We start from the raw sequence: 24781 nt of genomic DNA on the forward strand, positions 1-24781 counted from the left end.
AGATCCTGTTGTAATCTGAGGTAACCCTCTTCGCTGTCCACTACACCTCCAATTTTGGTGTCATCTGCAAACTTACTAACTGTACCTCTTATGCTCGCATCCAAATCATTTATGTAAATGACAAAAGGTAGAGGGCCCAGCACCGACCCTTGTGGCACTCCACTGGTCACAGGCCTCCAGTCTGAAAAACAACCCTCCACCTCCATTAGGGAAACACCATCACAAATGCTGTTACCTAACAACTATAGTTACAGGGCAACAGTGATATAATTTACAATGATGCAAGGTAGATCTATTCTGATAAAAGAGAAATTTTACACCCTTCATCAACCCCTCCATGCCCAACTCCCATACCTGCCATCCTCACCCTTCCCTGTACAAGTGGAAGGAGGTTTGGGGAATTCTAAGCTCCAAATATTCAAAGATTCAATTTCCAACATATCCACTTTTAATACAGGAGTTTGGGTGGGACCACCCAACAGTCACAGATAATTTTCCTCAGCTAATCATTCACCTTGATCCTGGAGTTCTGAATATTTTTGGAACAAAGGGGCTTTCTTGTTCCTCAAAATACCTTTCCATTATGTGACTTGGGTGAGAATACTTGAAACTTTATTGCTGGAACAGCACAGCAGGTCAGGCAGCATCCAGGGAACAGGAGATTCGACGTTTCGGGCACAGGCAACTTTGATCTCCAGCATCTGCAGACCTCACTTTCTCCCCTGAGAATACTTGTTGTTTAAGTGTAAAACTTTTGAAATTCTTTTACAAGCTTCTTATTTTCAGGCAGCAGACTTGCTCCTTGAGAATCAGGTTAAATGTTAATAGGACCATACGTCTTAAATTCTATCTGGGGATAACCTCTAATCTCAGTCCTGACACCTGACCTCTCCATTGATCTATAGTCCCTCCTCGTTCCTTCATCTGCTCTGCGCTGCCAAACTCTAGCCTGCCTGCATCCAGCTCAATCCAGCTACTAGACCATTAGCAAATGGAAGAAGGTGCCCAATATATGGGCAAAGAGGTGGAAATCCACTGCAAGCTCTACCTCCTAAAGAGATTTCACAAAGTCGTGGAATTGTTATGGTGCTGAAGAAAGCTCTTCAGCTCATTGTGAGTGCATCGTTTCTATTAGTTAGTGCCATTCTCCTGCCTTTCCCCCATTTCCCTGAACACCTCAGTTCATCCACTACTTCATGAGAATCACTGGGGATGGTCTGTCAGCTAAGGCATAATCAATTACAATAGGAAATAAAGGAAAAGCACCATATTCACACAATTAACTAAAGCAATTGCTATCTTTTTCATGAAAAGGTTTTCACTTCCAGTTTTGGATATGAAATCTGACCCTCATATCTTTAGAAAATAAAAATTCCAATTGTCACACTGAGGATGTTTCAAATTGTCAACAGAAAGGATTTCTGGGAAAGGCAGCACGTGAATGAATCCTCTTGCAGCTGGACAATCGTGCTGTCATTGAAGACTGTTCCCTTTTTGTCTTTGAAATGAATATCATGTCTGCATTCTGTTTAGAATTGTCAACTAACTTAGCACAATTCTGAACTTTTCATGAAAAATATATTGGAAAAATAATCCCTATTCTAGTCTCCTTCAAGTGAAGTTCCTCTGAAGATTAGGTTTAGCTTCATGCTGCACAGGTTTATGTCAGCTGCTCACAACAACTATTAGCTTTGTTTACTATCTGTGTGTTTAGAAACCCTTGGTTAATAAAAGTGATTTGCTATTAGATATATCCACAAATGCTTAGGGTCAGAGTGCAATCCTTGCCAGATAGTTTAGAGTTTATTTTCTGTTGTACATCCTACATCTGAATTTTTTTTTTAGACTTTTTCACCAAAAAAATTGAATGTTTAAAACAAATGCACACAGATTTACTGCAATACACTTTTGCAACATTTTTCACTCCATAGGTCCATGGAGTCATCGATATTAACTCCAGTTCCCATGAAATTGCATTGCTTTAAATCAAACATAGGCAAGGAAACCCTTCTGCTGATTGCCACCACCATTACCCTCCATCAGCAGATGTATTGGTCCTCCCCCACGTTAAACACCACCTTGAAGCATTGAAGATGGCCAAGGGCACAGAGTGCATTCTGGATGCGGGGTTGCCAACTGAAGAGGATTATCCAGAAAGTCTTCAGCAACTGTAGAGGAAAACCATCAGACGTTGAAATAAATGGATGTATTTGAAATATCTTTTTCAAACTTTTGCTTGTTACAAATATATTGAAGAGGGGGATTAAGGCTGTCAAAAAGACTAGAGATGAGATGCCATGTGATGAAACCACCAGAGTTGGCGTCTCTGGGTGGAGATGGTGTCAATGCCCATCATCGAGGGACTCAGTAGCACCACTACCAACATAACTAACTGAGCCCTGGACTTGGCCTACAGCACGTGATGAGAGAACTGACAAGACGGAAGAGCCACTAGTAGGGGTGACAGCAACACAGTCATTCTGAACGTGTGGTTTCATCTTCACAATAGGGCAATACTCCATTGCATTGTGTTTCATAATTACTCGTCTGAATGAGATCATTTATGATTCAATCTAGCAACTTAAAACTGGGCATCCATGAAGTACTCTGGGCTACCGCAGCAGCAGGACACAGTTTAGTGAACACATAGCTTGCCTGTTAGAATTTTCTCTTGGAGGTTGGTGTGGTGGTTGGGTTCATGGACGCAGTTACTTTTTTAAAGGTAATCGACCATTCATACGGAATTTTCAGATAGTGTATTAGGTTTATTAAGAAGCAACAGTTAAGATACAAAATATGGGCTAATTAGGCAGAAAGGTATATAGCCATAATAGATTGAAATAGTGAAGGCAGCGTCCTTTCCTCCAGCTAAGGACTATTTGGGTTTGTTCCTCCTCTCCTGACCTATTTTACATCTGAAGGAAGCAACTCTCTGGCAAGGATTGCACTCTGACCCTAAGCATCTGTGGATATATCTTATAGTAAATCACGTGTCTGAATCCTTTTATTAGCCAAGGGTACAAGACAACTACTCTTAACATCAGAATAATGATAGCTCCCTTTGCCCTAAGTTAATTTTTCATTTTTCTTAAGAACAAAATTTTCATTTTCCTAAACATTGCAGTGTTAATAGGGTTCATATGATACTAGTGATCTGGTGATCCTGGTAATCCTTTTGACCATTATAATACCTTCCTTCTGCACCTCTTTGTTAGCTGTGGTCATGTTGGTAAAGGGAAGTAATTGCTACAACAGTCATTTATGAAACGTAGTACTGCACAGGTAACACTAGCCAAAACTCACTTTAAAGGGACTCCAAATTGCAACATGATTTCTCCCTCACTCTACCATTACCATCAAGAAAACACAGCCCAATGAGGAATGTAGGCCAACATGTCAAGAGCAGCACATGTGCAAATGAGATACCAAACTGTTGAAGGTACAACATACAAATTAAACAGGCACAAGCAGCATATTAGATGAAGCCAAGGGATCCCACAACAAGTGGATCAAATCAAATCTCCTTTGTCTTGGCAAATCCAATGGAAATGTTATCAATTAAGCAACTGGAATCGCCATAAACATTCTCATTCTCAACGGTGACAGAGCATACAAGTGAGTGCGAATTTAAAGGCTGAAGCACTTGCAATTATCTTCATTGATGATCCGTCTTGGAATCCTTCTGAGGTCCCCACTGCTAAATTTACAATCTTCACCCAACCCAAGTTCACTCCACATGAACACAAGAAAGGCAACATGATCTTGGTTTATCATAACTGTCGTGCCAAAGACACATGCTCTCAAACTAGCTTTACACTTAGAAAAAAATTAAATATGAAAATTAGCATATAAAATACTCATTTAATATGTGATACTGCCTTATTGTTCACTGCAGTCTTGTTGTCTTCATCTGTCTTTTGCTCTATAGCAAACATCTGCAGCCTTTTCATATAACATAACCACAACTGTAGTCTGGTTAGATGTTGAGTTACTGTCAGAGAATGATGGATTTTTCTTTTACTATAGAATGCTCTTTATCCAAATAAAAACTTATCTTTTATTGCATCTTAGTCACTGTTCATTATCATGCAGTAACCTGTCAAGATATAGTTGCATTCCAAGTACAATTCTGTGCATTCAAAATTCTACCCTTTAAGCCTCATTATACTGGATAACTATCCTGAGTTACATTGACACAAGGCATACTGCAGGAGGTAGATTTTCTGTGAATGTTTTGGGGCATATTCAAGTTTATGAAAGGGCTTATAAATATTCTCTCTTCTTTTCTTCACGAGACCACAATTTGTCTTGAAATTCACGTGCATTGCTCCTCTGCTTCCCCAGTTTTTAAAAATTGGCAAAATTCCTTCAAGCTCCAGGAACCATTGAAGAGGATGTTTGGCACGGTTGCCTTCATTGGTCAGTGCACTGAGTATAAGAGTTGGACCTTAAAATGTGTTGCTGGAAAAGTGTAGCAGGTCAGGCAGCATCCAAGGAGCAGGAGAATTGACATTTCGGGCATGAGCCCTTCTTCAGGAAGAGTTGGACCATCATGTTGTGGCTGTACAGCACATTGATGAGGCCACCTTTAGAACACTGTATTCAATTTTGGTTTCCCTCCTATAGGAAAGATATTATTAAACTTGAAAAGGTTCAGAAAACCTTTACAAAGATGTTGCTGGGATTGTAGGTTTGAGCTATAGCGAGAGGCTGAATATGCTGGGACTATTTTCTAACGAGCACTGGAGGCTGAGGGATGACCTTAGAGATTTATAAATTCATGAGGGGCATGGATAAGACGAATAGCAAAGGTCTTTTTTCATGGTAGAGGAGTCCAAGACTAGAGGCCCTAGGTTTAAGGTGAGATGAGAGAGATTTAAAAGGGACCTGAGGGGCAACTTATTCATGTAGGGGGTGGTGCATGTATAAGCAAGCTGCCAGAGGAAATGGTGGGGGCAGATACAATTACATTTAAAAAGAATCTGAAAGGGGATCCATAGGAAGGATTTAGATGGATATAGGCCAAATGCTGGCAAATGGGACTAGATCAATTTAGGATATCTGGTCAGCATGGACAAGTTGGACCAAAGGGTCTGTTTCCAAGCAGTATAACTCCATGACTCTATGACAAAGGTCTTCGTGTTGACAGAGCAATGTCAAGTCTTGGCAAGGTGCATGTGTATGTAGCGAGAGTGATCCGAAATAATTTCTGGTATATTGTGGAGGTTTCCAGATAGCTTTTCAGTGAGTAATGTTCATTAGATAACTAAATATTGTGAAGGATATTTGAGTCTAGATCATTTTTTTGTTGAAGAATACTGAAACTGGAAAACACTTTGCACCACACAAATTGTGAACTCTCTTCACAGACTTGTTTTTGGACTGAGGCTGACTTTCAAATCCTGGAGGAGGAAGAGGTTTAAAGACTTTTAGAATCTGGGATAGAATATGGAAATACAAAACTGTGAGAGCTGCACAACATTAAACCTTACAATATACTACCCCTGTTAAAAACTGCTATTCCAATTTTTGTTTCTGACAATGCCCATATTTTTAGCTGGGGAGTTGCATGGGAGAAGGGTTCAGATTGAAATGGACTGTGTGTATTTGTTTAAAAAAATTATGATGAACCTTACAGGGAGCCCCTGCTGGCCAACTGCCTTCATCCGAAATTGCCAGTTTGGTTCCTGCTTTCCAATCACACAAGTTAAACTTTGGCAAGATGTGACCTCTGGATCTTGTCAGACTTTTCCATTTTCCTTTCCTTGGCGATGATCTCCTATGATATTTTCAAGAATTCATGTAGGCCAACCAAAAATAAAGAGTGTCACAAGGTGGCCATTTTCAGAACATTGTACAAACTTTACAAAGTATTTTCACTGTCAGATAAGTATTAGTTCCATGTAAGCATATGAAGGTTGCAATGCGATGTATTTTTATTTTATAAAAATAAAAACAACTTTGCAATTGCATTGCAGTTTAAAAACAGACATATGTTTAAATTGTTAATGCAAGTTAATCTACAGTCAAGAGATTAAAAATTTGTGGATTTACCAAATGATATTTTTTCAGTAGAGGAATAATTTTGTGGGGCCTTCTGAAAACAGAAAACTGAAAACTTATCTGACAGTGAAAATACTTTGTAAAGTTTGTACAATGTTATAACTTGATGTATTCTCCAAGCATTGCTGGGCACTGGCAACACTATAAGGCTTTCTATCATTAAACAGATACGGCATCTAATTCATGTTTCCCATCCAGAAATTGTCTCCCACTTACCAGTTCCACTTCACAGCCCTGAGTGATTGGCAGCACCCCAGTCAATCAATATCAATAACAGATAAGGTCACATTCCTCCCACAATCAAAACTAACAATATCATTGTTCAAAAATAAATTTTTAGAGTGGGTGTAGAATTCATATTGGTCAACACCAACATTTGGAAGTAGGTTACTATTGGTGAACAAATCACTTCAAAGTGACAACCTACAATGTGTTTTTGATTCAATCTAACATAGAGCTAGCGAAGAGGAAGAGTGTCCATCAGCACCTACACAAAGAAACAAATCAGTTGGGCTTTTATTCAGAATGCATCAAAACATTTTATCCTCATGTTTTCACTTCATGATGTGATTATAATAGAAAATTGTGATGAATTTGACGTTGACTCTCTGGAAGAGTTTCCCTTAACTTGGCCAAACTCTAATCCATCACAAAGCAGCACAGGAAACGTCCATGAATGTTTATCATCCAAAATGTTGTGATGTTTGCAGTCAGCCTGGTGAACGAATTGGATCACTGAAATTTTCTTCAGAACACAATCCACTTCCTTACAGCATATCATGTTGGGGGCAAATTTCCCCCAACCAGTAGCAGGTGCATTGAATGAAAAGATAGATTTTATATAGGCCTCACTGGAATGAATATAGATAGGTAGTGAAAATGCCACTTGAGGTGTGAGTATGGCAGAGCTACACCCTCAGAGCTACCCCGGGCAAACAACAACTTGCCAGTTAGCAATTAAGGCCTATGGGCAGCTATTTTTGGAGGTTGATGGGGATGTTCCAAGTGGCAGTTTGGGGTGGAGGGGAGGGTTCAAAGAAGGGCAGTACTTCAGTCAGATTTAGAGGCTCCCCCTTTCTAATGAAGGCCTTATGTCCAAAACGTCGACTCTCCTGCTCCTCGGATGCTGCCTGACCTGCAATGCTTTTCCAGCATCACACTTTTTGACTCTTTACTTTACTCCAGCATCTACATTCCTCACTTTCTCCTCCACCACCACTGCCTGCCAAGATTCTGCAACAGTAGCAGGTTATGTCCTTTAAGGCTAATGGTGGGGTTCAAAAGCTCACATGGAAAATCTTGCCCCAGCAGACTGATCTGTGGTTATGAAGTCAGGAATCTCCACAAAGGTCAAGAAAATAGCAATGAAAGATTCCTCATCAAGAGTATCAGTTTAATGTTGATATGTAAATGGAAAATTCACCCCCAGTCAGTGCTATGCTACAAGGTAGCGGGTTGTGTTCTGAAGAAAATTTCAGTCACTTCCATGTCTGTCGCTGTAAGAATAAGGTCCTCCAGTGTAGTTTGTATATGCAGCTGTGTTGCAAACTAAGCAGGGATAAATACCTTCTGATTACTTTCACTATAGTCAATGTTTGCTGTAATAAAGTTGATTATTATTAAAATCTACCCAAAAACATTTCACAATTGGTAAGATAGGTGGTTGAATTAAAGCAGGATTTGGCAATAAGATCAAGTCTACTGCTTGTTTGGGAGTTAAATTCCAAGACATAGTTTGAACTGCATAGACTGTTACCTTGTTAAAATTGCAAAGAATGTACATGCAATCAAAGTTCCTTATATTCCTGCTGCTGGCTGACTTCACAATCCACTCTGGGGTAGTGCCACAATAATAAAATGGACTTCATCACAACACTTGCCTCTCCCCACCCATATGTAAGAAATACACAACTGAATCCCACAGACATCCAGACGCAATTGTTTTGTCTTCCAGGATACATCTAGGCCCACTACTACTTTCGAAAAGGGAAATATATGTGGAAAAGATGGTGAAACAACAGATTCTTCATAAGGAGTTCAGGAAGATAGTCTTCTCTTGCTCTAGTCTCTATCTCCCCCAACCCCACCATATTTTTATTATTTAAATATTTATTAAAAACTGTGAACAGCTGAATAGAATACAATTGTTTTACACTTGCTACTGCAATGTTTGCACACCTTGGACTCAGCTGCTGGTCAGAGTAATGAAACCAACATTTTGGCAAAACACCATGAAAGGAATTGCTCCTTTTTTCCCAAGTGAACTTTAACAATAGGTGCCATGTTGTCTCAGATAATGCATTGAAGGTGTGAAGTGCCCTGTGCGAGGCTGTCTGTGCCCCAATGTTCAGACTGATTCTATTCCTAAAAAGGAATTTACAGCATGTTACATGGATTCATGCAGTTTTTGAGCACAATAAAATATAATTCTGCAAGTAAGATTCACCCCACAAACTTTTATGTATATTTGCAGAATATGTGGGTGTGTGTCTGGGGTTGGGGTATGACTGTGCATGTGTGTGAGTGTAATGGGGTATAAATCTGTGAGAGGATGTGAGTGTGGGTGTGTATGTGTGAGTGTATGACAGAGAGCTTGTGTATGAGAGAGGGTCTGTGTTAGTGTATGGGTCTGTAGGAGTGAGTGTGTGTGTGTGTGTGTGTGTGTGTGTGTATAGTGCAGTGGGGTGCAACTATGCATACTGAACTTGGCTATGTCAGATCCATGTAAGATTCTGTAAATCCCTTTTTTAGGAATAGAATCAGTCTGAACGTTGGGCACAGACAGCCTCACACAGGGCACTTCACACTTTCGATGCATTATCTGAGTCAACATGGCACCTATTGTTAAAGTTCACTTGACCATGCAACATTTTAAAAAAGTTCTGGAATTTACATAGTCATTCTAAAAGATGACAGACTTAACAAACAATCCAGGTCTTTTTCAAGATATAATTTCAGTTGCGTCATCAAATAAACCTGTTAGACTATAACCTGGTGTGGTGTGATTTTTAACTTTCCAATTAGTTTACCTGAAGATGTGTCACAACGTTATCACAGTATCATTCCGATCGTATAGCACAGAGGACACCATTTGGCTCACTGTGCTCTTCCTCTGTAACCCTGCAGTTTTTTTATTCCCTTCAAGCATATCAGATTTCCTCTTGAAAGTTCTGGTCGAATCTACTTTCACCACCCTTTCAGGCAGTGCATCCAAATCATAGCTGTTGTATTGTTGCACAGATCTCTGAAAGCTACTATAACTTTAAGAAAGTCAAATAACATCATGTCATGTGACACACAGATAAATGTGTATACAGTGTATGTGCAACTAGTGAGTCTGTGTCAGTTAGGCAAGTGATTAGTGAGTCAACTATGTATCTCCATAATTAGTAATAGGGAAGCATATAACCCACATTGATGTGTAATTCTGAGATGTCACATTAGTGTACATAGATCGTTGTTAACGAAGTTGCAAATATTTGTCTCAGCAAAACCCTATCTAGACCGTAACTGTTCCATAGGCTAACACATAGGAAGGCACATTTCATCATGGTGGCAGCAAGTGAACACTACAAATTGATAACAGTACATTTATACTAGAATCTAGTCTCAGTAAATTCGCTTTTAAAAGTTAAAAAGGTAATGAGAGCAGTCACAGCCATGTCTTTTTATTCTTAACTGTCACCCATCATCTGTCTGAGTTCTGTGCTGAGGTTCCCTCTAACAACCAAGACTGAACAACCTGTACCAAATCACAGAGTAACAGTTGTGAGTATATACTTTCTCTCCCAAGAGAAAAGCAAGGCAGGCCATTGTGTCTGTTTTTTGAAAGAAAAACAGCATTTTGCAAGTAGCCCAGTACAGTTGATTTCATAAAGCAATCCTCATTGAAGTATATCCCAAATCGCTAGAAAAACATTGTATATATTGTTAAGGCCTTAATTGCGCACAGTCATCAGTTGATTCTGCTATTTTCTTCCTCAGTGTTCGAGAAGGTGTGGAGGTGTCAGTATAGTACTGGGGTGGACAAAGTAAAAATTCACAACACCAGGTTATGGTCAAACAGGTTTGTTTGGAAGTACTAGCTTTCAGAGCACTGCTTCTTCATCAGGCAGCTGTGGAGCAGGATGATAAGACACAGAATTTCTAGCAAAAGATTACAGTGTTATGCAACTGAAACAATATATTGAACAAATCTAGATTGCTGTTACTTTCTTCACCTTTTAGAATGGGTTGCAGGTTTCGGTTCATTAATATGTAAATCCCAGAACTTCTTTCAAGTCATATTCTCAAGATAACTTAAGGTTTCATGTAAAAAAGTGACTTCTCAGCTCAGACAATGCATTAAAGGTGCGAGGTTAGAGTTTGTCTGTATCCCAAACTTGAGTCAGACTGGTTCTATTTCCAAAGTTTATAAAATGTTCCATGGATTGACTGCCTGCAGATAGTATGCTTGATATCATTTCAACAGGTGCTCCACATACAGACGTTGCATAGCTATTTACTTTAAAAGCAAATACAAAAAGCAAAAAAAGCACCAATTTTCAGTTCCTTCAATTTTTAAGTCCCATATTGCCAAAGTATCTCCTTTTTGAAATTAGCTTCACAAAGATAAATAAACATAGAAAGATCACAAGCATTGTTTGGCGAGGTTGAAAAATGTATCCAGCAAATGTGTTCTTCAATATTATGATCCCTCCAGTGTTATCACATTAGAAGTAGATGTGAAATAACTGCACAGAGGCCAGTAAGGGTGGCACCATGGCTCAGTGGTTAGCACTGTAGCCTTACAGCACCAGGGACCCAGGTTCAATTCCAGTCTCGGGTGACTGTCTGTGTGGAGTTTGCACTTTCCCCCGGTGGGTTTCCTCTCAGTGCTCAGGCTTCCTCCCACTATCCAAAGATACGCACATTAGGTAAACTGGACAGGCTAAATTGCCCATAGTGTTCAGGGATGTGTAGGTTGGGGGTAAACATAGGAATGGGTTTAGGTGGGATACTCTTCAGAGGGTCAGTGTGGACTTGTAGGGCCAAAGGGCCCATTTACACGCTGTAGGGATTCTATGATCCTGACACCAAAACACCTTTACTTACATTTGCAAAGTACATTGATTCTGACTAGCCAGTTCAAAGATGGTCCTGAGACTGAGGAGACCTGCTGAATCTCCCGTTTATATCAGTTAGCCATGGCTCCTTGATTAGCCAGGTTAGCAATTCCAATCAAAGATCTCATAATTAATGAGATCCACCTGGTCCTGGTTCCAATCATTCCATGATGAATCCCAAATAGGCCTCAGATCCTGTCTATTGTGGGATGAGAAGCCAGTTGTGTTTGTTTCCAAAGTCATGATGATAACTGAAACAAAACTATTCAACATAGAAAGGGAAACATTCTCACTCTTGTTTGCATAAGATAAACATTCCAAACTTTAGTATTTGGCAGACAATTCATTGTTCATTCCAACCAGGAAGTTAGCACATTAATATATTGAGTCACAAAATCATACAGGATGGAAACAGACCCTTCAGTCCAACTTGTCCATACCAACCAGGAATCTTAAACTGAATTAGTCCCATTGGCCTATATTCGTCTAAACCTTTCCTATTCATGCATCTGTCCAAATGCCTTTTAAATGTAATTGTACCCACCTCTACCAGTTCCACTGGCAGCTCATTCCATACATGTACCACCCTCTGTGTGAAAACATTGCTCCTCAGATCTCTTCTGAGCTGTGGGTAAAGCCTACAACTAATATTTTCCATGTCCAAGAACATGATTGAATTCTGGTGACTCACCTTCTCCCTAAATTTGCTTTGGTGAGGCAAATCAAAGATATCATTAGTGCAACAATTGCTCATACATTGACTGCTGGTATGCTTGGTGTTCCTCAACAAACTGCATTTGCTAACAGTCTGCAGCACATGCATGCATCTTTCTAATCTCACTCCCTTCAATGTAATGGTTTTGCAGAATGCACTGTCCATATGGTAAAGTTCAAGAGGTTAAATGCCAAGATTTTCAGAAAGCCATGTCAAACCAACGTCCTCAATGGAAAGATTCGTCCTCAATGGAAAGATTCATCCCTCACGTTTATGAGATCCATAATGTTCTTCCATCATATATTTCACCACTGAAGCAAAACAAATGTGATTCATTGTTGGAAAGAAGGGTATTTAGCCAGGGTGGCATAGTGGCTCAGTGGTTAGCACTGCTGTCTCACAGCGCCAGAGACCCGGGTTCAATCCCTACCTCGGGTAACTGTCTGTGTGGAGTTTGCATATTCTCCCTACGTCTGCGTGGGTTTCCTTCGGGTGCTCCGGTTTCCTCCCACAGTCCAAAGATGTGCAGGTTAGGTCAATTGGTCATGCTAAACTGCCCGTAGTGTTAGGTACATTAGTCAAAGGGGAATGGGTCTGGGTAGGTTGCTCTTCAGAGGATTGGTGTGGACTTGTTGGGCCGAAGGGCCTGTTTCCACACTAGGGAATCTAATCTAAATCCGTGTCCTCTCGTCGTTAATGGAACTGCCTGGGGAAACAATTAACATTTTGGTGGGTTGCACGTAGAAATTAGGGTTGTGGGTTTCTATGCTAAACCTTTGCCATTGAGAGGAAAGTTTGCATTTGTGGTTCAGTTTAAATATGAATTATTCTCTCCCCACAATAACCAGCTCTCCCATGGTGGTTGCTGGTTCTGTGAGATAACCAAATTGAAAGGAATGAGTATCTCTTACTTATTTTTGACAAGCCCAAGCAAAGAAGTTTGAGTGTAATTACAAAATTAGCAGAGGTTTGCAGACTGGTTGCTCCCTGCTGCCTTGCATTGTAACGGCACAGGTGGGAAGAGCCAAGAACCAGAGATATCAAAAAAAGAAATTATTTTTTCTCCCATTAAAAAAAGGAATTTTATACATCCACAATCCCTTGCTGTTTTGTTGCAAGCCTCAATGTGTCTTTTATTCGTCGGCAGTCATCTTGTAAATAACTGCCATTTCAACCACCATGGGGTATGTCGTGCAGAGATGACTAAACATTATTAACAACATCTGGATTTGCTGGCAGCTCTCTGTTACTGAGGGCGGAAAGCCGACTTTCTCTTGGACTGCGCTCCTCGTGGACGAATGCCTCAGACACACACTCTGAATCTGAGAGATGGGCTAAAGGCATAAAAAGCAGTAGCAAGGGAAAGCAAACGTAAACAAGCCCAGCAGAATATGATAATTCAGAGTCTTGTCACTCGGGTGGCTCAAAGCCTCGACACTGTGTATGTAGTGGACACCGTGTCAGGCATGCTTTAGTTTATGTAGTACGAGCTTAAAAAGCTTGTTTACTGAAGACTTTTGGACACTCGTTGTCAGCAAGTCCTCCGTTTAAGCCCGACAATCCTGAAACGCAGACTTCATTTACTGAGAGCCGGGAAAAGTGCTCCAGCTTTCATGCCCGTAGGGATGACCTGATTGCATGATCATCTGGCCGCCCTTCCCTCCCTCGGTTTCATTGGATGAGTGGGGCAGATGGATGTATGAATTATGTTAATATGGCGTTTCGTACAAAGACGAAGGTGTTACCTGCCTTTTCCCAGAGCTGGACTCTCTGCTTTTAAGAGCGGTTGACCAGGGCTAGGAGCTGGGCTCTGAATGCCATGTGAAACAGCGTGTGTTGGAAAGTTGTGACTGATTTGGATTTGCAAATGTTTGAAAGCCTTGCGGAGGAGTTAGGATCCTGAGAAGATTCTTTGTGTAATCAGCTCAGGTAGGTACATCTTTAAGTTTAGTTTTCATTGCTGATTTACAGCTCCGACTCTTAATGCTGTCCTGTCTCTTTTTGCTGTCTTATTTTCAGTTTTCACAAGGCCAATTGCAGTGGATCACGTAAACCTGTTATTGTTTTGTGAGCAGTGTGCTTCAGGTTGTCTCTCATGACCTGCAAAACTTTAATATTTACAAATACTAGCTGAGGGGGTCTGATTGAAAGCAGATCTGAGGCACGGGGTCCAGAGAAGTGATTTTTTTTTGTCTGATTTCTGTTGCAAATATTTCTCGTGTATTTTCCGGGTACTTGACATCGCCGTTGAAGTGAAATTTGTTTGCTCTCCCTTCCCGAGTGCAGAGTCTCATATCCCAGTAATATTCCATCTAGACTCAGCAGGTATGGCGACATCCGTGGAGGGAGAAACAATTGATTAAGCAGAATTTCTGCACTCAGGGAAATACCCCCCCGGAACAGGCAGGAATGCAGATCAGCTCTCCACTGCGGCTCTTGTGGCGCAGTGGTAGTGTCCTTACCTCTGAGCCAGGAGCCAGATGTGTGTCATGACACCCATAAGCAGATTGCTCCTCGGATGCTGCCTGACCTGCTGTGCTTTTCCAGCACCACTCTAATCTGGTGCTCTGGTTTCCAGCACCTGCAGTCCTTGTTTTTACCTGCTTTTTAAAAAAATCCCCCACACCATTGAAACGGGCAGTCAATTTACCATAACCAGTGTCAATTCTCTACCCTCGCTCACATTTATCTGGTGCGTGAGAACTACCCCCATTCCACCACACACATGTTGCATGTAGAGGTTGCTCGCTCATAAGAGAGTTTCTCTGTCTCACTCCAGGAAACCCTTGCAGTTGGAGGCTCCCTCTCCCAGACCCTGCCATTCCTGAAAACATTATTTATGTTAATACTTCCAGGTGTGCCATCAGGTTGAAGTACTCCTGAGGTTTCCTACCTCCCTCAGCATTGCCCACCCCACCCAGTGCTGCCGACCCTCTGACCCAACTGCATCGAGTGCTCACCCTCTCTATTTTTAACAGGACTCTAAGAGCAGAAGCAGCCATTAAGGAGGCTGTTTCCAGTGACCTTGTTGATCCCCTCCCACTGTTAGAAAGTGCCCACTCCAGATATGTATTTTTGGTTCAGACACTGGGACGCTGAAGCCAGTGGGGAAATGCCCAATATTTCAGGTTGATGATTCATCATCAGGAATCCATCTGAAATGTTGACTCCTACGTCTTTCTCCGTAGATGCTGCCCAAGCCTCCTGAGTATTTCCAAAAATGAATTCCAACTTAGTCCTACCCTTGCACCTTCCAACTCAGTATTGGCAGTGAGGGGGTTAAGACAACTCTCTCATATTCACTTGAGCATCGACTTTGTTAGAATAAATGAGTGAGTCTGTAACCACTTAGTGTCCAATGCCTTCTCAAATGGACATTTCGCTTCTGCTGAAATACTTGCTTTAGGATGCCAATGGTTTGTTTTATAGCATTTTGTTAGGCAATTTGGCTCTTACTTGCATGTGTGTCTGCATGGGTGACCCCTTTTTTTGCCACAGTATGCATGTCCATCTCAAAGCTCAGAACTTTCAAATATTATTCATTGCTGAGGCTTAAGAAGGAGAATTGCTCTTTAAACACATTGGAGGAAATGGCATGATACCAAGACCCCTTATCCCCTCCTCCTCCCTCTTCCAGTGGCTTCTCCTGCTCTGTGTAATCTCTCATTATTTTCCCAGTCATTCTTGATTCCAACAGGAAGGCCTAACCCTGTACCCATGTGGATCCTATGAAAAAGTCTTTATTCCCCAAGGAGGACTGAAACCTTAAACTATGGAGAATTATAGAACCAGCCAGAAGAAGTCAAGCAGAAACCAATCTCTGAGTAATCGATCAAACTTTCAAATAGCACTGGTGGGAATTCTTCTGCTGCTTTAGTACATGCTAGTCTGTACCAGGGTAAGAGAGGTAAAGGTTATAGTATGGAGATCCAAAGTGGCAGTGCTCATCAAATACTGAACAACTTCATGAGTTGCCTGCTCAATCTGTTTCCAGTGATGTTATGTGTACATTTGCTAACCCAATTACTTATATAACTTTCGAGTACTTTACATTACAAGTGTGCAACATCAATTTGGAACCTGAAGGAACCTCAGAACACCCCAAATAATGATTTCCATTGGGTCCAGTTTTGCCACCTATGTCTTAAAGAAAAATAATTTTACCTGACTGCAAGTTATTCCTTGGAGTCTGAAGACTTGCTCCTTGACATTTTAGCACTGCTGTCTTACAGCACCAGGGACCTGGGTTTGATTCCACCCTCAGGTGACTGTGTGGAGTTTGTACATTCTCCCCGTGTCTGCATGGGTTTCCTCCTGGTGTTCCAGTTTCCTCCCACAGTCCAAAGCTGTGCAGGTTAAGCGGATTGGCCATGCTAAATCTCCCATAGTGTCCAGGGATGTACAGGCTAGGTGGGTTAGCAAGGGGAAATGCAGGGTTATAGGCATAGGGTAGAATGGTGGGTCTGAATATGCTGTTCTTCAGAGGGTGTGGACTCAATAGGCTGAATGGCCTACTTCTACACTGTAGGGAATCTATGATTCCATGATTATAGATTTTTCTTGATTTACAGTTGACTGTAATAATATGGGGCTGATAAGAAAGGTTTTTGTGATGTGTAAAGAATTAATCACCTTGGTGGTTCAAATGCCAGCTTAAAGGCTTTATCTTGAAGGAAGTGAAAGACTACATTGTAAGGATATAATACCACAGGGTTTCTCATGGATTATTCTTCGGAATGGTTGGGTACCAATTTTACATGAACCGTACCCCTGTTTTCAAGGGAAAGATGCAGAACAGTTACTTGGCATTTTAATGCCAGAAGAGAAGGAAAACGTGGCACTGTCCACATACCCAATATTGGCCAGGTCACACATACCATTGGCAGAACCCTGGCAGAAGGAATTCTGCTTTTGCTGTCAGTTTGTCAATGGGGTCTGGCATGATATGATTCAAGACCAAAAACTTCATCACTGCTAACACTGCCAGGGAGTTTAAATCATATTAAATCACAGTCTTTCTACCAAGATTTAATATATATTCTTCATGGTATTCTTTGTATGTCTGTCCCATTTTTAAATTTCCTGTAGCGGTCTATGTATAAAGGCAGCTGTTGTTTGTGCAACATGAGGGGACCTGTGCCAAGCCAAAACAGTGTATAAAACCTTCTTAAAGGGACATTTCCATTTTGTAAAAATACTTGCTGTTTTTATAGCAGTAACATCCCACAAGTTTTCACATCTCGCATACTTCAATCGGGTTTTCAAACAAATGACTTTGTTTCACAAAAGCAGTAGCCTTTAATAATCAGTACCAGAAGTGTAAGCTCAGACAGACACAGTGAGTTGCTTGAAAAACAACCAGCAAACAATTAAGATTGAATCAATTTGTAAGACTTTGAAAGATTCCTCAGAATGTAGCTGCTACACATTACAAGAATTTGAAAAAGCTTGTCATCTTGGAGTCTTTCATAGACTTCCATAGGTTTCCAGTCTGTGGACTGGAAAACTAGAATTGCTTCTCACCAAATTGAGAAATTGTCGCTACTGGAATCAGAATGAAATCCAACTGAAGTTGACTAGGAATAAACTCTTTGTGTCTCATATAAGCGTCACAAAATTCTTAGTTTAAAGTTATTACTTACGAATATTTGTACTGAAATCTTCCAAATTTTAATACTTGGCAACAATTAAAATAATTCTTCAAGTTTGTTGAATTATAATCGAACTTCATTCATCAACTATACGTAGGGCAGCATGGTAATACTGCTGCCTCACAGTACCAGGGACCCAGGTTCAATTCCACCCTTGGCTGACCATCTGTGTGGAAAGTTAAAAATCACACAACACCAGGTTATAGTCCAACACTTGATGAAGGAGCGTCGCTCCGAAAGCTAGTGTGCTTCCAATTAAACCTGTTGGACTATAACCTGGTGTTGTGTGATTTTTAACTTTGTACACCCCAGTCCAACACCGGCATCTCCAAATCATGACATCTGTGTGGAGGTTGCATGTTCTCCCTGTGTCTGTGTGGGTTTCGTCTGGGTGCTCTGATATCCTCGCACAGTCCAAAGATGTGTAGGTTAGGTGAATTGATCATGCTAAATTATCCATAGTATCCAGGGATGAATAGGCTGGGTGGATTAGCCATGGTAAATGCAGAAGTATGGGGTTAGAGTGGATGCGCTTTGGAAGCTCAATGGGCCAAATAGCCTCTTTCTGCACTGTAGGAATTCTAGCTTTCATTTTTAAGAGTTCACAAATTCAGGATAGTGGTTTCAAACACATTTGTGTTTTGTCTACCCTTGATCATAGACTCCATCTATCTCTGAATTTGTAACTAATCTATTTAAGCAGTCACTACAGTCTTAGCAGATCATAAGGCTGGTCTCTCATTACAGACGGACAACTAGTGCTGGTTTAACCTGAGGATCATGACTTCTCTGGTGCAGAGAGAGGTTGAGAAGGAGGAGGTAACCTCAGCAAGTAGCAGGGATTGAACTCACGCTATTAGTTTCATTATACATTCAACTCGCCATGCAGCAAACTGAGCTAAACTGACCGTATTGCAGAAAGAATATGAAATGTTGAGAGATTTCCCATTTTATGTGGAATGAGCACTCGATTCCATCACAGTAACAGCAATTTGAATTTATCTAGTGTCTTTAACAAAGTAGAGTTCCAAGAAAATGCAGGGAATGTACAAAAATGTACAAAACTCACAGCAGATGATATTCAAACAGATATGCTTTTCCAAAGATGTAGATTTAAAGGTGCCTATTAAAGGAAAAGGATTAGGTAGAGAGATGGAGAGTTGAGAGTGTGGTGCCAGAAAAGCACAGCAGGTCAGGCAGCATCCAAGGAGCAGGAGATTCCAGCATCTGCAGTCCTCACTTTCCCCTAGAGAGATGGAGAGGTTTATAGGTAGTATTCCAGAGCATGGAGTCAAGCAGCCTGGAGACTTGGCCATCAATAGTGAAACAAGGCAAGTAGAGAACACAGTTGATGGGTTGCATACGAGAGGAAGATAGAGTAGGGTGGGACAAAGCAATGGAGGGATTTGAGTACAAGACTAGGAATATTAAAATTGTGGCATTGCTGAATGTAGAATAGCGAGCAGATGGGTGATGGGTGAATGAACGAAGTGTGAGTTGGAATATGGCAACATGATTTTGATTAGCTCAAGTTTACAAAGGATGAAAGATGGCAGATTGATTAGCGCTGAACTGGAATAAGTGTGTTTTGAGGTAAGAAAATCATGTCCCATTTTGTAAAGGTCACAATGGGTTCTCATAATATAGTTTGGGGAAGTATGAAAGGCAGAACCAAATTTAAAATTGGATTTGTCACAATCAAACCACTTGAATGTCGTTATTTTAATATTTTTCTGAATGTTGTTATTTAATTTTTTTTCACAGAAGGCTCTTAGCTTTTTCATATGGTTCATTGTTGGTACTGAGTTATTCACACCCAAACTCCTAATGTATATACACTGAGACATTTGCCCACTCTGACGCAGACCCTAGTACTGCCCTCCACTGAAAGAGGGAGTGGAGTTTTTCATTTGTGAGAGGCGTGGTCAATAAAAGATCATGCTGTTTTTATTTCTTCTACAGAACGTCAGCCAGAACATTACAGTTTGTTACAACGTGCCTAAATCCTGCTTAGCGAGCACTGACATGTGTGACAAGTCAAGCAAGGGGCAATCCTCGCAGTTAGCATCAAAGTTCTATAAATATTAGAGGTGTTTAAGAGCATAGCATTTGTTTTGGGTTTTCCTAATAGCAATATTGCAAAGGCTAAAAGGAGATTTAAACAATTTCCACAATATGCTCATAATCACATATAGAATATCATCCTCTGCATGTCACTTACGAAAAGGCACAATCTTTTCAATACTTGAGCATTCCTGAATAAAGCTGAAAATGTGTTGCTGGAAAAGCGCAGCAGGTCAGGCAGCATCCAAGGAACAGGAGAATCGACGTTTCGGGCATAAGCCCTTCTCCAGGAACGAGGAAAGTGTGACACTTTCTTCATTCCTGAAGAAGGGTTTATGCCCGAAATGTCGATTCTCCTGTTCCTTGGATGCTGCCTGACCTGCTGCGCTTTTCCAGCAACACATTTTCAGCTCTGATCTCCACCATCTGCAGTCCTCACTTTCTCCTCCCATTTCTGAATAAAGACATATATTGCCAACGTTTTTCATCTTGTGCTTATAAGAACAATTCTCAAGAATATCAAGATGAAGGAAGCCAACCTTTATACTGTCTGAGAGGAGAGTTCTGATTTGTTGGCAAATGGAAATGATTATTCTTTTGGCAAGTGGACACTGATTTTTTTAAAATAATTTTTGGAATATGGATGTCGCTGGCTGGGTCGGCATTTGTTGCCCTTCCCCAGTTGGTGAGCTACCTTATTGAACCAGCAGTCCAATATTAGATGTAATTCTATGTTTTGACAACATTTGCTGGATAATCCTGAGTGCACAAAATTTTACACTACCAATTTAGGCTTAGCATCAGGCTTGCAGTGCAGCACACTTACATGTATTGGAAGTTACATATTATTTATACATAGGGCCCTGTTCTTGACAGACAGAATTGTCATGTACATGCACTGCTCCTGGTTCAGCTCAACAAAGTACATGACATCTATTCACTGGTTTGTTTCTCAGGAGTCAACTTAACTAGTTTAAAATTTAAACAATGTTTGGCAATTAACTACCAGTCATCTCTCACTGATGCATTCTTTGTAGCAAAACCTCTACCAATCAGAGTCCATTTGCCAAAACCCAACAGTAATCAACACTCTGCTGTCATATTGTACTAATGTTAGTTTCCCTTTCCATTGTTATTTCTTGCAAATTGTCCTGATAAGTGCAAGACAAAAAGCTTCAACAAAAGGTGTCCCATTTTCAGTAATATCCACATTCTGACAACTTTACACTGCTGTTTTTTTTACGAGGTCCTGTGCATTTCTTTTGTTCAGTTAACTCTGCAAAATTACTTGTACCAGTGCTTCTTAAAAAGACAATTTCAGAGTGTGAGCTGTCAATTTGTTTGGATGAATGCTACAAACTGTTCGAGTCCATGTGGATCAGAGCAGAGGTTGGGAGGTATGTGAGGAATTTTCACTACCTATGCCCTGCATATGTATACTGGGATGAGAATTCAGGGCAGGAATCTCTCAAGGGCTGCAAAAACTGAGAATTCTTGAAATTAAAATTCAAGCACCTGCATGTTTTGTCACAAATCAGGGAATATAGATATGCCTCTGAAAATGATTCGTCACTGGCATCACAAATAATTATTTGAAGTATTTCATAGAGGTTTAATTGAGAGAAGCATTATGCAGACATTTATCAGTATGCATTCAAGCAACTGATCACATCTTAACACCTCCCCCAAAATTATTTGTAGATTTTAATTATTCATGTGGGAATTTCCTCTTCCACTCTTTCTAGAAAAAATGTGCGTCAGTATAAAATACTGGCCTACATGGCCTGCCAATACCCCTATGTGTTGATGTGACTTGTCTCAGCCACCAAAGGCAGATCTCCAAATAGCTTCATTACACCCAGGTCAAAATCATAGGTTCTACAAGGTGGAAAAAGTAGCGGTTGCCAATTCCAGCTTTTAATTGTTGTTACAGACCTCTGCCAGAGAGCATAACTGTGACTAAGAAAGAACCTTGCATTTATAAAGCATCTCTGATGATCCAGGATGCTACAAAGCCTTTCACAGCCAATGAATACCTTTTGAAGAAAACCCAGATTAAAAGATAACTATTAGCCAGGACATTGAGAAATGATGACGATTTCTTGCAAAAAAAAAAGCCATGGTGCACTTTGCCATTAACCTGAGAGAGCAGCCTTGGCTTGACATCTGTCTTAAAGATAGTGCATTCTGACATGTGCATCACAGAATACATGTCAGCCTGGATTCTGTGGGGAGAAAGTGAGGTCTGCAGATGCTGGAGATCAAAGTTGAAACTTTATTGCTGGAACAGCACAGCAGGTCAGGCAGCATCCAGGGAACAGGAGATTCGACGTTTCGGGCACAGGCCCTTGATTCTGTGCTCAAGCCTTGTGCAATGGGAATTGAACTGATTAATCTTCTAGACTCGGGTGACAGGAGCGCTACCACTGAATTACCACTGACGAGAGAATTGAGTATGGCTATGATTCCCCTGAGACAAACACCTCTGATGTTGAACACATCGATCTCCACGGTCACCTTTTGTGAAGATATTGGAGACGTACGATTACATATGAAACCAGAAGCTCTGTGTGCACTGTCCTCGTGAGGCAAAGCATAACAGCAAAGGAGAAATATCGTGGAGAAAATGTTAGGATGATTTGGCAGACAAACGTTGTCATCAGGCTAAAAAGGGAGCATTTCTTTGGAGTACAGGAGCCTTTCTGCATATTCCATCTGCAAAGGATGCAGTATGCAAGAGCATCAAAACTAATTCATATTAGCTTGAGGTTTTTATTCAAATGATGGAATGATAAATTATTCTACATTACTTTTATAGACACGATTGTATTTATTTTAACTTACTGAAAATGCAGTGGTAACATGATCAAACTGTTTCTAACATCAAGTTAGTCATTTTGAAATACTTTCCACATTCCCCTAATGCCACAATGCATGCTGGATCCACGAGACCTCGCTGATGTGTCACTTAACTGTGCCATTCAGTCTCAGTCTAATGCTTTGAAACTTTCTGCTTCAGGCTGCTCTGTTTCCACTGAAATCTGCTTTTCATTACTGCTTGGAGGATGTGCCTAAGGCCTGAATTTAAGTCCAGGCCTTATATATTTCTGCTGCAGGATCTATCTTTTGATTTTCGATGTGCTTTGAAACTTAAATGATTTACTCAGTACTTTTTCTCTGGGGACCTTTCATTAACGTATGAGGAATTTAAAGGCTTCAGCTTTCTATTCTTGTTCACTTCAAAGATTGTTCAGTTTCATGAAATTCTAGAAGCTTTCTGTGATGTGCCTGTTTGGCACATGGAGGAGACCTGCTAAGTGAAAGGCAGTTTGATTCCTTTCAAATTCTCAAAGTATACACAGAGGCATGTGAGTAGTGTAGGTGGATTGATTGAGGTCAAGAGTGTGGTGTTGAAAAAGCACAGCAGGTCAGGCAGCATCCGAGGAGCAGGAGAATCGATGTTTCAGGTATAAGTCCTTCATCAGGAATGAGGCTCGGGGGTTGCAGGGTCCCAAGGCAGAAGATGAGGCGTTCTTCCTCCAGGCGTCGGGTGGTGAGGGAGTGACAATGGAGGAGGCCCAGGACCTGCCTGTCCTCGGTGGAATGGGAGGGGGCAGTTGAAATGTTCAACAACGAGGCAATGGGTTTCGTTGGTGCGGGTGTCCCGGAGATGTTCTCTGAATCGCTCTGCGAATAGGCGTCCTGTCTCTCCAATGTAGAGGAGACCGCATCGGGAGCAATGGATACAATAAATGATATTGGTGGATGTGCAGGTGAAACTTTGGATGTGGAAGACTCCTTTGGGGCCTTAGATGGAGGTGATGGGGAGGTGTGGACGCAGGTTTTGCAATTCCTGCGGAGGCAGGGGTGGGTGCCGGGAGGGGACTGTGGGTTGTTGGGGGGTGTGGACCTGACAAGGTAGTCACAGAGGGAGCGGTCTTTATGGAAAGCAGATAGGGATGGGGAGGGAAATATATCTGTGGTGGTGAGGCCCGTTTTTAAGTGGTGGAAATGGTGGAGGATGATGCGATGTATACAGAGGTTGGCAGGGTGGAAGGTGAGGACCGGGGGGTTCTTTCCTTATTGCAGTTGGAGGGGTGGGGTTCGAGGGCAGAGGTGCAGGAAGTGGATGAGATGTGCTGGAGGGTATCATCAACCAACTAATTATGATGATGATGAAGGGCTTTTGCCCGAAACATTGATTTTCCTGCACCTCGGATGCTGCCTGTTCTGCTTTTCCAGCACTACACTCTCGACTCTAATCTCCAGTATCTGCAGTCCTCACTTTCACCTAACTGGATTGATTGAGGTGTTCACCAGTTGAAAAGGTTAATCTTGCTGGATTAGATTATTAATGTACCACAAAATGCATCAGTTGAGCATTGGGAATGGTTAGGATAGGGTTTTTGCACAGTGTTTGTATAACATTCAGAAATTCTAAAGGAAAAGAATAATCATGATGATTGTTACACCTTTAGGCTGCCATCCTTTTATTTAGTCATGGAATTGATTGGCCTTCGGGATATGGGCGATACTGCCATGTTGATTCACCACCCCTAGTCATTTTCTGCTTGGGAACCCTGCTGCCTTCAGGATTCAATATAGAGTTCAGTAATTTAAGAATCTTAACACTTTATTCTGTTTCTTTCACACAGCCCCTGGTCCTGTCATGAGTCATAGAGTCTTACAGGGTCATATAAGTGTACAGCATAGAAGCAGACCCTTTGGTCCAACTTGTCCATACTGACCAGATATCCCAATCTAGTCTAGTCCCATTTTCCAGCACTAGGCCCATATCCTATTCATATAGACAATAGACAATAGACAATAGGTGCAGGAGTAGGCCATTCAGCCCTTCGAGCCTGCACCGCCATTCAATATAATCATGGCTGATCATTCCTAATCAGTATCCTGTTCCTGCCTTATCTCCATAACCCTTGATTCCACTATCTTTGAGAGCCTTATGCAACTCCTTCTTAAATGAATCCAGAGAGTGGGCCTCCACTGCCCCCTGTGGCAGAGCATTCCACACAGCCACCACTCTCTGGGTGAAGAAGTTTCTCCTGAGCTCTGTCCTAAAAGGTCTACCCCGTATTTTTAAGCTGTGTCCTCTGGTTCGGCACTCACACATCAGTGAAATATGTTTCCTACTGCCAGAGTGTCCAATCCTTTAATAATCTTAT

At 41.2% G+C, this 24781-nt stretch overlaps 1 protein-coding gene across 3 annotated transcripts in view; it reads left to right on the forward strand.

Annotated features, from left to right (window-relative positions):
- Window positions 1–24781, forward strand: part of ddr2a (discoidin domain receptor tyrosine kinase 2a) — a 156896-nt gene that overhangs the window by 34216 nt on the left and 97899 nt on the right. Inside the window, exon 1 of one of the 3 annotated variants that reach the window (XM_043699845.1) lies at window positions 13631–13812. The exons of the other annotated variants lie outside the window; for them this stretch is intronic. The gene's annotated coding sequence lies outside the window, so the exon portion shown is untranslated. Of the gene's footprint in view, window positions 1–13630; window positions 13813–24781 lie in introns of those variants that run through there. 3 annotated transcript variants of the gene reach the window in all.

The sequence above is a fragment of the Chiloscyllium plagiosum genome, chromosome 11, assembly GCF_004010195.1.
Source record: "Chiloscyllium plagiosum isolate BGI_BamShark_2017 chromosome 11, ASM401019v2, whole genome shotgun sequence".
NCBI classification, from domain to species: domain Eukaryota; kingdom Metazoa; phylum Chordata; class Chondrichthyes; order Orectolobiformes; family Hemiscylliidae; genus Chiloscyllium; species Chiloscyllium plagiosum.